Below are 16949 nucleotides of genomic sequence, written 5' to 3'. Positions count from 1 at the left end.
GATGAAGCCGCCGCTCTCCTTGTCGGGTCTTCCCCACAGCCGACCGCACTTTCCAATCGGAAAGAGAGAAGTGGCAGCGGCGGTTGGGGGGGGGGGGGGAGAAGAGCCCCCTCGTTACCCTTCAGCCGTTAACGGCCGCCGCCAACGGTCTCACCTCGCGCCGACGCGGGCGTTCCAGGCGGCGGGTGCCGGGCTCCCGGCGGGAGCGGCTCGGCAGAGCAGGGCAGGGCGCCGCTTCGCTGGCAGCCGGGTGCCGCGACCGTCAGCCCCGCGAGCCGACACACTTCAGCCACCGAGCCCTCTTTTCCGGCGCGCATGCGTCACTCCTGGGGCCCGACCAGGAGGAGGCGGATCCCGCGGGCTGGGGCGCGCCAGGCGCGTGCGCAGGAGGAGCGGGGCGCGCCGCCACTGGGCCGCCCGGGGTGTGGTTGACAGGGAAAGAACTCGGATCCCGACGGCGCCTTGAAGAGCGGCGACACGCCTCCCCATGGACTCCAACGGCCGGGAGCGCCTGACAGCACGGACTCATGGGAATTGTAGTCCGCGGACTTCTGGAGAGCCACCGTTTGCCCACCCATCCCGCTGCTTCTTCAGGCGCAAAGCGGAGGCGGGAAGGTGAGGCTTCTGGGTAGGGTCCATTCGGGGATATGAATGTCAAATCCGACCCCCAGTATAGTCTGGCCCACACACGTCCCACACTGGAAGCTTCCCCTGGTGGGGGACTGAAGCGCAGAAATAACGCAAAGCAGAGAGAGGCTATGAAAACAAACGGCCTTTCCCTGGCAGCCCTCCGTTCTCAGCTGTGTGCAGCTGACAGCCCCTTGAAGTCAGTGCCACACTCTCTTGGCCCATCCACTGCACTTCCTTGCTAAAGGGGAAAGATTACATTAAGGGGGGGGGGGGATTAAGGTACTGCTGAGGCCCTTGGGAATATTTTCTGCAGGTGGCATATCCCCCCCCCACACATACACACACACACTTTCCCTCCATTTTTAAGACCACTTCCCACTTGTCACTTTCATGCTTATTTTAGCCTTCATACAACAAAACAAAACCAGAGTCCCATGGCACCATTAAGACCAACAAAGATTTATTCAAGGTGTGAGTTTTCGAGTGCAAGCACTCCTCCTCAGCTTTTGACCTGTTTGTCCTATGTAGAGAACAGAGGGGCATTGTTGGCACTTGATGGCATATACAATGTTGGAAGGTGAGCACGTGTATAAGCCTTTGATGGTGTAGGTGATGTTGTTGGGTCTAGTAATTGTCACAATGAATGCAACAAAACGTGTCTAATTTCTTTTTATTTGAACAACCAAAACGGCCTCCAGATTATAACCATTTTCACGTAAGTTTTCATCAATGGTTGTTTTTCTAAAATATAAAAGCGTACAAGCTTATCAACCAAAAAAAAATGGTTCCAAAGTTTACACACGCGTGAACAGAACAAGCAAGAACAGACAGCATCTACACACTATTCCATCACAGAAACCAATGGAGAACAAGTACCTTCTCTCCAGTCCACCAAATAACAGGATACTGAACAATACATCCCAACAAAACAACACTACAAGGAAAGAGACTCCACGTGGACTCCCTCCACTGGACTCCGATTTTTTTGTTGTTGTGCTGCTTCAGACCAACACGGCTACCCACTTGAATTTACCATTAATACATCACTCAAACGTCCCAGGATGTATTCCGGTGGGTAGCTGTGTTGGTCGGAAGTAGGACAACAAAAACTGAGTCCAATAGCACCTTTCAGGCCAACCAAGATTTAGAAAAAATTCTTGTTCCATTTTGTCTGAGGAAGTGTGCCTGCACACGAAAGCTCACACCCTGTATAAATCTTGATTGCTCTGAAATGTGCTATTAGACACATTTTTTGTTGGGCCCAGGATGTGTTTGCCTACAAAGCCTGCGCTATCTTGAGGCTGGGCCAGGAAATTATATCCTTTGAGTCTCTGTACACCTTTGCCAGAAACGTGATATTTAACTCAGGCAGTGGTCCTGGTGTCATCTTCTCAATTCAGTGTCATGATGTTTCTTCAATTCCTTGAAAGTGAATAAGGATCGGTGGATGTGGGATTACCCTGCTAAACTTCAAATGACCTTAAGAAATGCCAGGACAGATTGTGAAGGCGTATCATTCAAAGCAGACCGAGTTAAAATAGTTGGAGAGAGAAGTAAGCCCACAAGTGTGTCTGTTTATAGAAGCTTTTCTATGTTTAACATGGTGGTCTAATTATGCAAGCATTTGGCCTAGGAGGCTTTTATTTACTTATTAGCTTCTTCTGTGGAATGACCCCCCCCCCATTTTTTTTAATCGTTCTGTCTGATCCTGTACCTATTTACACATGAGCAAATATTTAAGACAACTTCCTTTCAAATAATCATATATGGAATTAAAGCTTGGGGTTATACAGTTGTTGGACAAGAACTCCCAGCTCAGATTCCCCGGTTGCCCTAAAATTCAGTGAGTGACCTGGGGCAAATCAGCCTATATGAAATGAAGGCAAGGAGTCATGTATGACATCCTGAGCGCCTTGAAGGAAGGGCAGGTTAAAAGTATAATGAATAACCTTGCTAGCTGCTTAAATCGACTTGATGGTTTGCCTCGGCAGCCTCATATTATCTCTGACCCAGTATTCAGAATATTGTATCATTGCTGGTGTATAAGAAAAGAGAGGAAGAGGCATTTGTAATGTGATGAGCAATCTGGGCAGTGTAGGTTTTGCATTCATAGTATAAAGTGATTGAAATCAGAGGTATTCTAGATCTCAGGAATTAAACTGTGTCACAATAAGGCGGGGGGGGGATTCAAAGATACATTGTTCCATTAACACAATCTGCATAGTTTTACAGTTCACGTGTTCTTTAAGTGCAGCGGTATATTCCCTACACAAGGGCTGTGATTTGGGCGGTTTTGCACGTAGGTTACTTGCCCCAGATCCAGCGTTGTTGAGAAGTGTTCTTGCTTTCCCGCAACATTGGAGTGCATTTGTGTACCTCCTGTGGTATCTCTTTCCTCCAGTTTTTTCCCCCAAACCTGCCTTCTTGGAAAAGCCTGAGCAAAGCCTGGATGGATGGCTGAGAAAGTTTGGGTTGTACCGGTCCCACTCACAGGACAGCTAGTTTCTCTGCCCATCCCCACAATGGCCATTCTCCCTCCACAGCCAAAATGGAACCAAGCATGAACCAGTCTAAAGCCTATTTAGGTGCAGCAACACTGCTGAATCATGCCATACCTCCCCTAACCATGTCCTAAGCCGTGCTAACAATTAAAGGAAGAGAGAAAGATGATCAGCAATTTTTGTGTAATAAATAACTCTTTTCCTTTTCTGCAGCTGTAGTTTTAACTGACTAGAACATAGTTTTCCAACTGGAGTTGTTTGTATCCATCTCTCCTGTTTGGAAACAGAATACTATAGGAGAGCACTCACACTAGCAAGATGCTCTGCGTTACCTTCTGCCATGCTGGTGGGCCGCTTCAAGAAAACCCCAGTAGCTGAAAGACTCTGCCCCTGTAATTCTGGGGAGATAGAGTCAATCGAGCATGTCCTCTTGAGGTGCCCTACCTTCAACTCAGTAAGAAATAAATTTATCCTCCCATTACTCAGGGATTCGTCCAATAGCTCAAACAAAGGAAAACTCAAATTTCTCCTGTGGGATAGTAGGGGCCATATTATTAAGCAGGTTTCCATATTTTGTGTTCATGTGCTTAGCACACGGGAAAGACGACAAACTTACGTAAAGGTGTTTTAGAGGAATGTTACTATGCATTTTTTATAATGTACCTATCAATTATGCAGTTTTAAATATTTTAAACTTTGCATTGGCTCCTTGATTATGTAATTTCTGTTGTGAAATGTTTTTTTGCCATCTGTTTTATCTGGCCGCAGTGCTCTATTAAATAAATTTGAATTTGAACACCTCTATATCCTACTCACACATCAGCAATATTCAGTAGTCAGACCATCCAGGCAAAAATGTATTCTTCATTTCAACATTTATAGCCCTAGTTTCTCAGTTTTCTACCATGCTGAAGAAAGTATTTACCTGTTTTTAAAAGTTCCCCGATCACTTACTCCAAGGGAGTCACATTCTGTTTATTCAGAACTAGGGGGAAAGCCCATTTATGAAAATGGACGAGAGCAGGGGCCTGTGCGAGGAAGCACGCCCCCACCCCTGGTGACGCGCGGGCAAGTAGACCAGCTGGGGCTGCAGCTGCGGCTGCACAGGCGGGCCCGGGGCAGTGCAGTGTGTGCCTCCCCGGGCAGCGGGCCGTAGCAGGGGCGCATGTAAAGATGGGCGCGGCCCCCATCGGAGAGCCGGAAGGGCAGGTTGGGCAAGTTCTGGGGGGTTGGGGGTGGGGTGCAGGAGATGGCTGGGGCTCGTCGCTTGGATCGGCAGAGGGTGGGGGAAGCGGCGCGGCGACGATTGGGGGTGGATGGGCAGGGAGAAGGGAGTCTTTATGGGCGGGTGGGAGTGTGGTGGGGAGGAGCGGCAGAGTAGCGGAATGTCGGCGGGCCAGGCCGGGGCGGGTGGGGGGGCCAAGAGCGCGGTGTCTGGTAGGGGCTTTTGGGGGGGCAGAAAGAGGCGCTTACCTGGGTCGTGGCGACGTGTAGGTGAGCGTGGCGCACCTCCCAATTGACCACTTGGCCCTCGAGTGACACTCTGAGGGGCGAATCAGGAGCCACGAAGAGTTTTTATCCTCAGAGTTTTTATCCCGGACGGCTCCCGCCCTCCCTCCTCCCAACTTGCCCTTAGCCTTTTATTAATACCGCTCCACAGGAGCAGTTACAGATAATTATTAATAGTAAACACAATAAACATTGCAACATTAAAACAGGAAACTATATTTTAGATAAATACAGAGATGGTAAATGTCCTCTTCTGAGACTGGAATAATTTGCTGTGCAGTCTGCAGTATTCCAGCAGTTCTATTACAAACCGGAAGATTAGTCCCAGCAGGCAATATTCATCACAGTAGCAACCACGATGAATTTGGCTGCAATTTGAAAGTTTATTAGACATTCTCCTGTGGAGGCGGAAGACATCTTGTGGATGATTTCCATCACTTACTTTAGGGAGACATGAATTCTTTCTTCTTCCTGTTTTCTGTGATGGGAGTCAACTCCTCTTCAGTTCATTTCCTGTCTCTGTAGGAAGCTCAGCATAGTTAGCCAGCCAGGCAATCGGGTTTTCTATCTTTTCCCTCAGATTCTCTTCTTGAGCTACTTTTCTGCCATCTTTGTTAGTTCTGTTCCTCTAATACTGAATAGAAGAACAAATTTGTTCTGCTGCTTCGGACGAACATGGCTACCCGCTTGAGACTGAGTGGAAGATATATCCCCAAGGTCACCAACACAATTTTGGCAGCTTGAAGACATTCCACTAACTTAATATATTGGAAGGCATTTGTGAGATGGTGCTGCTGGAAAAAGGCCTTTCATAGATCACCAAAAAACAAGGACCTTCTGAAGTTCCTCTAGGATGGTGCAGATCAAAGACCTAAAGCTGCTCTTACATGAACAGTCAGCTGCTTTGATTACTGCTCTCCAAACACCCTCACAGTGTATGTTTTCTAAAAGGGGTGGTGTCTAAAAACCCACCAGTCCAGCACAGATTGTAGTGGTGAACCACAGAAGGCACTCTGACGACAATTGCACAGAAACAAGGGCCTTTCCAACAGATCTCAGTTTTGATGGGCAGATTAATATTAATGAGTCAGACACACAGCATTATGCAAGAGGAACTTTTGCATTGTGATATAGACAACTCCTTTCAGATGCACCTCATAAAAGCAAGGGACGTTATGCTGAATGTTTGTTATTTGCATGTTTGAAAAATAATCTTGCAAACTTTGCAGGTTTTATGATTGCTTGGGAGGTGTCTTTTATCTTCCTTGTGTTTTCAGAAGCTCTTCTTTTGCCACATTTTATTTCATAAACGTCCTAGTTGGACAGGTGAACTCTTTACGGCCTAAACAAATTTTGAGTCAAAATTTATTCTACTCCTTTAGACCAACATGGCTACCTACTTGAACCTATTTTTAAGGTCTGTATTTTATCTCAGCCCTGGCTGCAGCAAGATTGTGGAACAAAATGCTTTTCAGCAGTGTGGCTTGCTTAAATACATCCCCTGTATATCACAAGTAATATATATATATTTATAATGCAGCAAACAGTGCTTTTAACTTATACTCTGGTTTCTCTTCTGATCACGTAAAAAGTGCCTTTAACTCATCATATTGTATTTTACTGTTTTGTATTTTGTACTAGTTGCTGTCCAAAATAAATGTATCTATCTGTGCATTTAACTTTACAGCATATAATTTTTTTGGCAATGGTGTGTCAGAACAATAACAATTCCTAGAGTGCTTCCGCATAAGGACCAATGTTGCTAGTTGGTTCCACAAAGTGGAAACACTATTTTAAAAAGTGCAATCTCGGAGTTACACATACCTGCTTTTTTAGTGGAATCCAGTAGCGTTTCATTCGTTTCCCACAGGTTTCCGGTCTTGCAAAAATTGCTAGAAAGGAAGCGATTTTTTCTGTGCTTGGTCCTGCCCCTGGCCATCAATCAAACGAACAGCCAATGGGCGGTTGTTATCATGCTCCGGAAAAGCCCCTTTCCATTTAAGCACAAGTTTAAAAAAAAGAAAAACACACGTTGCAACGAATATGCCTTGATTCTTCCTAACATAGAGACCCATCTAGCTGGCGTGTGAGCTGGCGAGTCATCGGTACCACGCTCTCCCAAGTGAAACCCCCCACCCCTGCATGGGCGCGATTTTTGGCCGAAAATAAAGGGAACTTGCAAACAAGGGCCTGTGTTGTGCTTGGGGACTTAGGGGAGCTTTAAAGCACTTCTGTGGAGGGACTGTAGCTGGAGAAGCCTCGCTGGGTGAATAAAGCCTCACTGGTTCGTTGCTTTCCGCTCGCTCAGAAAAAAAAAATGGTGATCACTTCGCCAGAAGTTCGGAGGAGAGAGCCGGGGGAGGGACTTTGTTAGAACCGCAACAATGGGAACGCACAGGTCTTTTTCACTAGTGTTGCAGATTGTTCACAAGAGTGTAGCACTTTTTGGAGGGTGAATCCACTTTTCACGATTTCCCTTGAAGCGCTACAACGAATCGCTTTTCACGGAACTGTTGCAGGAGTGTTGCAGATTGTGTGTGATGTCTTGCGGAACTGCAAATTAGTAGTGTTTACAATTTGCAAGCCTTCTGCTACATTAAAGTCGTGCGGAATGGACCCTAATATTGACTTACTGATCAACGTTTTAGAATTCTTTATAGCAATCCCATCTTGGGACAAACAAGCCTTGAAATCTTCAAAGATATGCGAAATATGAAATAAAAGAAATATGAAAAAAGATGCATAACGCTGATGAAATTGTAAGGTGGTAGCAACAATAAAAAGGCGGTGTAGCTGTTAAATTATGATCCTTCTGCATGTAGAAAACAGTAAGCATTTCTCATCAGAAGAGAAAAGGGGAAATCCCCTTGTACAAAAAGTACTTCTTAAAGACATTCAAACTACAGTGGAACTGTGCAAAGGAAAGAATAATTACTAATTGTATAATTCTTGGGATGAGGACCTGTCTTTTTATTGTCACTCTGCGAAATGTCATGCACACTGATGGTACTAAATAAATAAATAGTAATAGTAATAGGCAAGGATCCAAAAAATCCCTAACCTGCTCCCCTGGTTCCACATGTCCATGCTTGAACATCATAGTCTCTTAAACTACGTGATGAATAATTTTTCAGAAAGTGGCAACTTTCCAAAGTGAACTTCAGGTTCAAAGAAAAATGCTTTAAAAAAAAACTCTACCTCAATGAGACAGGTTATGCACAAGCATAACTTTGGATGTATCCAAAGTAACTTTTCAGCTAATGGCCACATTTTTGGCCTATTTATGCATTTATAGTGTGAAATATTTCGGCACTAGGATGAATTACTTTTTGATTCTCAGCAGTACGAAGTTACAAGTAATCATTGTCCTTGCTGTATATCAAACAAACAAAAACTCCTAATGCATTGTACTTTCACCATTCTTCATTTTTACAAGCATGTAAACATAATACACATGTGAAAGAAGAATCTATGTATTTTTACCCACCCCTCTAACAAACATGTTTGTTTAGATTTTTGTGTCCTTTTCAATTAACGGGAAACTGACTTACCTTTTAAAGGATTTTGAATATAAGACACTGGCAAACAGAAATTGGCCCTTATACAAGAACTTGCTTATGTTACGAATCAGGAAAACCATTTTCCCAGCTCCAATTAACCCATCTGTTTATGGCTTATTTGGTATATAAAGGACACATCAGCTACACGCATTGTCTTAGAACAGCTTTATGGTTTTCCCATTCAATGATGACGATGCATGGACATAAGTGCTTGAGGGTGTGTGTGTGTGTAATGTGCTGATGTCACTGCCATTGTACAGATAGAGCAAGTGCTTCCTTTATTCCAAACTCAAGTGACAACTGATTTATGGCAACCCTGAAGGGTTTTCAAAGCAAGAGGCAACCCTGGAATTTCTTGGAGGTGTCTCATCAAAATACTATCCAAATATTCTTGTTACTAGATTCAAAGCCCGTTCGTGAGAATGGGCTTTGAAAGCCTCCCCCCCACACACACCGTGGCCACCCAGAAGACAAATAGAGGCGGCATTGCCTTCGGGTGCAGCATTTCTGGGCCCAGTGGGAAGTCCTGCTTCCCCCCTCCCCCCTGGCTGCGGCGCGGCCTTCCCCTCACCCGGGTGTGCCTTTTGATATCCTGCTAGTCTTCTGCAGCCATTCTATCTACCTACCATAAGAAGGGAAATACAGAAGGCTATTCGGCACCTGGTAAAATCCTTACATTTTGGAAATGCCATATTTCTAGTGTTTTGCATGACATCGTGAACATCCAGCATTACATCTGCAAACCGGCAGCTACATCCTCATTTTTAAAGCACTTGCAGGGGAATTGCATAAATTCTAATCTGCCACCCCCGTGAACTTTCACAGAATCAGATATGCCAGATGGCTATCCAGCCTCTGTTTAAAACTGTCCAAAGATGGAGAACCTACCACCTCAGTGGAAGCCTGTTCCACTGTGAACCGCTCTAACTGTCAGGAACTTCTTCCGGATATTTAGACTGAATTTCTTTTGAATTAATTTCATCCCATTGGTTCTGGTCTGTCCCTCTGGGGCAAGAGAGAACACCTCTGCTCCATCCTCTATCTGTCAACAAAAATATCATGTGGAACTATATAAAAAGCTTTACTGAAATCCAGATAAACTATGTCTACAGCATTCTCCTGATCCAGCAAGGTAGTTTACTTTCTCAAAAAAACAGATAAGGTTGGTTTGACATGACTTGTTCTTGTAAAACCTATGCTGAGTCTTAGAAATCACAGCTCTCTGTTCCAGCTGCTCAAGGACCAACTGTTTGATTATTTATTCCAAAATGTTGCCTACTACAGTTCTCAAGCTGACAGGTCGATTGTTATTTGTTTATACCCATCCTTGGTAATAAGGCCTTCCTTCCATTTCCTATATGACTCTTTTATTCCTCAAATCATTTGACAACTGCTTATGGAGCCACCTTAGCTTCCTTAGGCTCCTTCTATCTTTTCTTCTCAAGGGAATTGTTTGTGATTGAGCCTTCAGTATTTCACTTTTAAGAAACTCCCAGCCCTCTGGGGCTCCCGTGTCTTTAAGTCTTTCTGACCATGGGACTTTACCCAACATGCTTTTAAGTCTGTTAAAACCTGCTTTCCTGAAGTCCAGTCTATATATCTGACTACATAATGGTTTTCTCTTTCCCACAATTGCAAATTCCAAAATCACATGGTCGCTACTACCAAGTGTGCCTACTACTTCCAACTCATCTACCAGTTCTTCCCTATTGATGAGTATCAAGTCTAAAATAGCAGAACCCTGGTTCCCCTCTGTACTTTCTGGGAAATGAAGCTGTCAGCAAGACAAGTTAAGAAATTAACGGAGTTTGTATTTTTAAGCAGACTTGGTCTTCCAACAGCTATCTGGGTACTTGAAGTCACCCATGACCACTCTTTCCCTCCTTTTCGAGAATTGTGTAATTTGGTCTAGGAGTATGTCATCCAAATCCTGTGACAGGCTTGGTGGTCTATAGCAGACCCCCACAATAATAGCATTCTCCTTTCCTACTCGTTTTATATTTACACAAAATACACTCAACTGAACTTTCATGCTCAGGAACCTGCATTTCTTTACAAGTATAAAGATTCTTAACATATATTGCTACTCCTCCCCCCTTCTTTACTTGTCTGTCCCTTTTGAATAGATTGTACCCCTCATTTCTAGTATTCCAATTGTGAGTATTATCCCACCAAGTTTCTGTGATTCCTATTAGGTCATAGTCCCCTTCCGCTATTAGGGTTACTGATTCTCTCCTGCTTGTTTCCCATACTCTGTGTATTAGTAAAGAGCCATCGTAATCCATCCTTTGTGTGCCCCATGGTTTTGGTTTTTCAACTTCCTTGCAAGTTAGTAGTTCCCTGTTTATATGCCGTTCCCTCTAGCTTTGCAATCTTCCTATCGTCAGTTCTTGCCATCACACCAGATTCTGAATTTACGTCTCACTCCCCCTTTGGTTTTAGTTTAAAGCTCTATTCACTAGTTGTGCAAGGGTTCTTCCAAAAATACTTTTCCCATCCCTTGTGAGGTGCACACCATCCCCTGATAGTAGCCCCTCATATTGACATCGTAGACCATGATCCAGAAATCCAAACCTTTCCTGATGACACCAGTGACATAGCCAGTCATTTACTTGCATGAATGAAGGACTTTTATTTTTTTTTAAAAGCTCGCATCGCGGTTCCTTTAAAAGAGGGAGAAAAGTGATTGGCCGCTTGTCTAGATTCACTGGGAAACCAATATGGCAATAAAATATCCAAACTGGACTTTATATAAGAGTCGTCTCTCTTCAGAAACTCTTTTCGCCTTACAGCTTTTTCAAGGGACGGTTTTTATATTTAAGGACCACCTTCAACTTATTAAGGAATCTCTTGATAGAGTATAAGGTCATACAATAAACTTAGCTTGTGGCGCTTCAGAAGCGAAAAGCATCTAAAATAATTTATGAAGAGAGATGACTCTATATAAGTCCAGTTTGGATATTTTATTGCCATATTGGTTTCCCAGTGCATCTGTATTGTTTATTTATTTATTTATTTAGATTTCTATACCGCCCATTTCTTTGCAGCTCTGGGCGGTTTACACAGAACATTATCACTTACATTACATGAAACATTATGTAGACTATAACATCAAAACAACTTTAAAAAACATCAAAAGATTACAAAACCACAATTATAATATAATAACAATTAACAGTAACTTTGGGAGAGTCATGGGCAGGCGTCTGGGGGGACCAGCGGGGGTTCTGAGTCGGTCGGCCTCAAGTGAATGCCTGGTGGAAGAACTCCCTCTTGCAGGCCCTGCGGAACTGTGGAAGTTCGGGCAGGGCTCTGATCTCTTCAGGGAGCTCGTTCCACCAGGTGGGGGCCAGGACCGAGAAGGATCTGGCCCTTGTTGAGGTCCGACGCGCTTCTCTGGGGCCAGGGATCCGCAGCCAGTTGGAGGTGGCAGAGCGTAAGACTCTTTTGGGGGTATAGGCAGGAAGGCGGTTTCTCAGATACACTGGGCCCAAACCGCATATGGCCTTAAAGGTGATTACCAGAACCTTAAACTTAATCCGGAATTCAACTGGGAGCCGGATGTGGGATCTCCATGATGTTTTAGTGAGAATCCTGGCCGCAGCATTCTGTACCAGTTGTAGTTCTATATTTGTTTCTTCACTGGGATCCACCCCTCCCAGTTCATTATTTTCGCTTGTCTTGATTGACAGGCGGAAGAGAGGAGCACGTATAGTATGTTTCCCTCTTCCACCATTCAAGCAGGGGTGCGGAGTAGCAAGACGCGCTAGAGGGAGGCAGAGGAGCCAACAGGTGGGGAACTCTTAGAGGTGCATTTTTGTTTTTTGTTTTTTAGCATTAAGCCATTGCAGTGGCCTAATGCTGCTATTTTTTCTGTGTGGAATGGCCATTAGACTTAAAGTATGTGGAAGTTCCCTTAAGAATACCTGCTATCCTTATATGAACCAAACAAGGGCTGTGTGGGAATGAACAGGGTAAAACATTTATTTTCTGCACCATTCTGCAAGTTTCTGCTTGTGCTTCTAAAATAAATACAGTGTGTGTGTGTGTGTGTGTAAAATCTCAAATCATACCATCGACCTGTCCCTTTTACATTCCTCTTGCTCCTGTTCTCTCCTTCCCACCCCCTCCTATTCCCCTGCCTCAGCCTCACCCTGTCCATTTCTTTTCTTCCCATTTCACATTGGACTCTGTACTACAATTGCCTCTTCGTTCTGTCCAGGTAGCTAAAGTTAAGCAAAAAAACAACAACAGGTGAAGTGTGCGAGTTAACAGAGGAGTTGAAATAATTAAAATAAAAGCACAGAGTCTGGTCGAGTGCATATAGTAAGAGATTAAAGTGAATTCCCCTTCTGAAGTTCTGCAGGGCATGCTACTGCCAGCAGAGTACATTAAAGCTCTCTCATGTTTACATTAAAGTAGGCCATCGGGGAGCTCATAAAAATGTTGTCTTAGGGAATATTCCTGCTTCCCTCAAACACCCATTCAGCTCAGCCTGAGGTGTACAAGTTCTTGCTTGCCACTTGCTTCAGCTTCCTTTCTCACACTGTGCACATTTGACATTTGCTTCACTCGAACTCCCTGAAGGAAGGGAGGGTTTAATTCGCCTATTAGGTGGAAAAACTGAAGGGACAACATGTCATAGGCCTACATGAATGGTAAAAATTGTTATTTAATGACTTGTTTCCCTCTGCATGGAGCAAGAGGGAAATGCCTTAAAGGCCAAACATCTCTGGGTTGTTAATTCCCACAGGATAAAATGAATAGGTCTGCCTTATGAATTTAAGGGGAAGAGATTAAAAGAAACAAGTTTAAAAAAAATAAAAAGACCTTAATGACACAGGTTATGTACAAGCCACTGGATATATCCAGCCAGTATGATTGGATGGAACCCATTTTGCAATTAATTATATCTTATCATAAATTCCCTATATGTCTTCTGGACTTTCCAATGATCTGTAAAGAGTAAGAACGAATGAGGTTAGGTCCTGATGGGGTCAGCATCTGAGCAAATGGTCATCTTTCCCATGTAGATAGATTCAGGTGAGCAGCAGTGTTGGTCTGAAGCAGCAGAACACAATTCAAGTCCAGGGGCACATTCAAGACCAATGAAGTTTGATTCAAGGTATAAACTTTTGTGTGCAAGCACACTTCTTCAGATACAGTGAAACAGAATTTCCTCAACCGTTACATATAGGAACAGGGGAGGGGGTTACCAGGAAGGGCTAGTTAGAGTCACGATGCATAAGTAACTGGGCGATTATAGCTGAGAATGGATTAAGGCGATTGATAAGATTGATGAATGGCAATAAATTAGCATTCAAATACGAGAGTTAATGAACAGATGTGGGCTTGTAAACCATCTTTGTGTGGGATGTTGGTATGCAGAGATTCATCAGCTGTCTTGTTGAGCAGTACCACATTTGGACTGTGCTTGCGCAGGCCTGCTGCTCGGAACCTTTCCAAAGCTAAAAATCTCCAAAGAGGGCAGTCTGCGTGCGACTATGCATGTGCAAGTCTTCCCGCTCACTAGTTGCGTGAGTTCAGAGCGAAGTGCCCCACCCTCCTCAGTTCTCTTTTTTGCTGCTGCAATTAGTGGACTTTGCTAGTCTCCACTGCTGTAGAAAGAAACCTTTGCTCTTCTCTCACATCATGACTTCTAAAGCCATATACAAAAAATGCTGTCAGCATGGACTCAAAATGCTGGTTACTGATGAGCACTACCACTGGCTGACTTGCCTGGGCGAAACACATTATGTTCCTGCATGCCCCATTTGTCAGAAATTTACTCCAAAGGCTCGTTCGGACAGAGCAGCTAGGCTCAAAGCCGCCCTTTGGGGAAAACCCCTCTTGGTAGAAACGCCGGTAAGTTCGCAGTCCATCTATTCCTTCAAGATCTGCTCCTGGTTCTTCCTCAGTCCTGAGATTGTGCCCTCTGTCGTTTCAGTCCAATAAGCCTCCTAAGAGACCCGTCTCAGCATCTGCAGCCTCATCCAAGGCTCCTGTATAGATCCAGCCAGACCATCTAAGACTACGGTTCCTGAACTGCCCGTGAAGAAGACTAAAAAGTCTAAACATAAAGAGAAGAATTGGTCTTCACCTTCTTCATCCTGGGTCCACCTTCCAGAGTCTTGAGGTTGGGTATCCATGCCCCCTTTGAGGGAACCGTTGACTCAGGACTACCCTCTAGATAGAAAGGATAGTGAGTGTAACTTGCCGGAATGGTCCTGTTCTGCTCTGCCCATCACATGGCACTCCATGAACCGGGCTGTAGATCATCTGCCTGTTTACATCAGTCAATGGGACCACCCTTTGGACAAAGACGAGGAAGACCCCTTTTTTGGACTTTCTAGATAGTGGCTCTGTCCTCGGTTCTGGCAGAACTTTATACATTTACCCTATCCCTGCTTCCGCCCCTCCTCCAGTTAGCCCCGAAACTGCGTCAGATCTGTCACCTGATGACGCAGTCTCTGACACAACATCTTCACCAAATTTAAATTCAAATTTCAAAAAACCTTCAATGACATATAAAAACATTGTCAAAATAGGGGTAATTAATAATTAATTGATAATAATTACATAGTCTCAATGAAACAAATAAGTGAAATAAAATAAGCAGCAATCAACAATACATTCCTCCCGAATGCCCAGCAATCAGCAATTTCCACCAACTGTAGATGCCCCTGGTCTAGAACTGATTCTTGACTAACCGATTGTCCCTTTGTATCACAGTAGCCAAGAATTCGACCACCAGTTCCATTATTTCTGGGGACCTGTCCGCTAGCAAATGTCTAACCAGAGCCCTGCCCGAACTTCCACAGTTCCGCAGGGCCTGCAAGAGGGAGCTCTTCCACCAGGCATTCGCTTGAGGCCAGCCGACTCAGAACACCTGCTGATCCCCCCAGACTGAAATGATTAACCTTCCAATGTTACTGTTAATTGTTATTTATATTATAAATGTGGTATTGTAATCTTTTGATGCTTTACTGAAAGTTGCTTTGATGTTACAGTCTGTATAACGTTCCATGTAAGTTATACAATGTTCAATTTAAACCGCCCAGAGCTACAAAGAAATGGGTGGTATAGAAATCGAAAGAAAGAAAGAAAGAAAGAAAGAAAGAAAGAAAGAAAGAAAGAAAGAAAGAAAGAAAGAAAGAAAGAAAGAAAGAAAGAAAGAAAGAAAGAAAGAAAGAAAGAAAAAGATTATATCCATTGGTCCGTGATAGGAGCAATAAGTCTAAGCATAAAATGTTATGGGCAATAAATATGTGGTACTGAGTCAGGCTCTAATTGACAAAATTATTATTATTATTATTATTACTATTATTTATTTATTTATTACCCGCCTCCCCCAAGAGGCTTGAGGCGGGTTACAGAATTCAGCTAAAAAATCCCAATATCCCATTAAAACCGATAAAACCGATAAAATAGCCAGAAATACAAGTAATACAAAACCCATAGACCAAGAACTGTGGTGAAAAACAACTCCTAAGCCTAAATCTAGATGCAGAAACTAAATCCAGAGTTTCTGCATCTAGAAGGGAAGGTATAGAGGGTGCTGATAGACCTCGCTACCGCAATTCTTATTTACATCATCTGTTCCCAATCAGTACATTGCTATATCTGCCTGATAGAACAACTAGGGGAAGATGTTTAATCTAGCAAGCATGAAAGCATGACGATGGAGCAGGCTAATAAGACTTTGCATATAAGTAGCTCCCTGACCTGTATTGCGAGCCAGGCCAAAAAAGCGGGAGGAAAAAGTCCAATTGATTCCCGCTTTGATGGTCTGTCTTTCAATATCACAGATTCTCTGTCTAATAATATTGAATATTTGAGACTCCTCATAATTAGCCAGAGGCTCCAAGTTGATACCCAGAGTGTGAATTTAAGTTAGATCTGCTGGTACCATTCAGAAACAAAGGGATTGCTTAGCAGATCATACAAGAGACTATTAGGGGTGGATAACCATGCTCTAGATCAGTGGTCCCCAACCTTTCTATCATCGGGGTCCGGTCAATGCTTGACAATTTTACTGAGGCCCGGGGAAGGGGGTAGTCTTTTGCTGAGGGACGTTGCCACCACCTGATCCCCTGCTCCACTTGCTTTCCCACTGGTATCCTCTACTTCTCACCGCCCGCTGGGGGGCGTTGCCAGCAGCAGCTGCACAGTGCCACGCTGAGGGGGAGCCCCAGCCATGGCAGCCGCTGGAGAGCACCAAAGGTAAGCCAGCAGCAGAGTGGCAGGGCAGCCCCCGAGGCAGCAGCCGGGGAGGAGGACGAGGAGGAGCTGCGGCCCAGTGCCGATTGATCCACGGACCAGTCCGGGTCCCTGGACTGGGGGTTGGGGACCACTGCTCTAGATGACAACAGACCAAGACCCAGCTCATTACAAAGGGCGGCAAGACTAATCATATTTGGAAGACCCAAAATACGATGGAAGAATATTGTGGCTACACGATCCACTTCAGCATTCAGAGATTCAATCCAGACTGGTATCCTGTATAAAAGGTAAAGGTATCCCCTGTGCAAGCAGTGGGTCATGTCTGACCCTTCGGGTGATGCCCTATAGCGTTTTCATGGCAGATTCAAAACGGGTTGGTTTGCCAGTGCTTTCCCCAGTCATTACCATTTACCCCCCAGCAAGCTGGGTACTCATTTTACCGACCTCGGAAGTGTGGAAGGCTGAGTCAACCTTGAGCCGGCTACTGGGATTGAACTCCCAGCCTCATGGGCAGAGCTTTCAGACT

General features: G+C 44.4%; 1 protein-coding gene and 1 long non-coding RNA gene across 20 annotated transcripts in view; one reads left to right on the top strand and one right to left on the bottom strand.

Annotated features, from left to right (window-relative positions):
• LRRFIP2 (LRR binding FLII interacting protein 2) overlaps positions 1 to 374 on the bottom strand; it is a 72488-nt gene extending 72114 nt beyond the window's left edge. For 7 of the 19 annotated variants that reach the window (XM_077303910.1, XM_077303918.1, XM_077303920.1 and 4 more), the window contains exon 1: positions 155 to 373. The gene's annotated coding sequence lies outside the window, so the exon portion shown is untranslated. Of the gene's footprint in view, positions 1 to 154 lie in introns of all 19 variants that reach the window. The other 12 variants (XM_077303924.1, XM_077303925.1, XM_077303927.1 and 9 more) reach the window with 6 other exon arrangements.
• A 4-nt stretch (positions 375 to 378) lies between these two features.
• The window catches only part of LOC143820741 (uncharacterized), a 34131-nt gene continuing 17560 nt past the window's right edge, over positions 379 to 16949 (top strand). The window contains exon 1 of the long non-coding RNA XR_013225488.1: positions 379 to 615. This is a non-coding gene — a long non-coding RNA (uncharacterized LOC143820741). The remainder of the gene's footprint in view (positions 616 to 16949) is intronic.

Source organism: Paroedura picta, chromosome 11, assembly GCF_049243985.1.
Source record: "Paroedura picta isolate Pp20150507F chromosome 11, Ppicta_v3.0, whole genome shotgun sequence".
Lineage (NCBI taxonomy): Eukaryota > Metazoa > Chordata > Lepidosauria > Squamata > Gekkonidae > Paroedura > Paroedura picta.
This window is presented reverse-complemented; position numbering and strand designations above follow the sequence as displayed.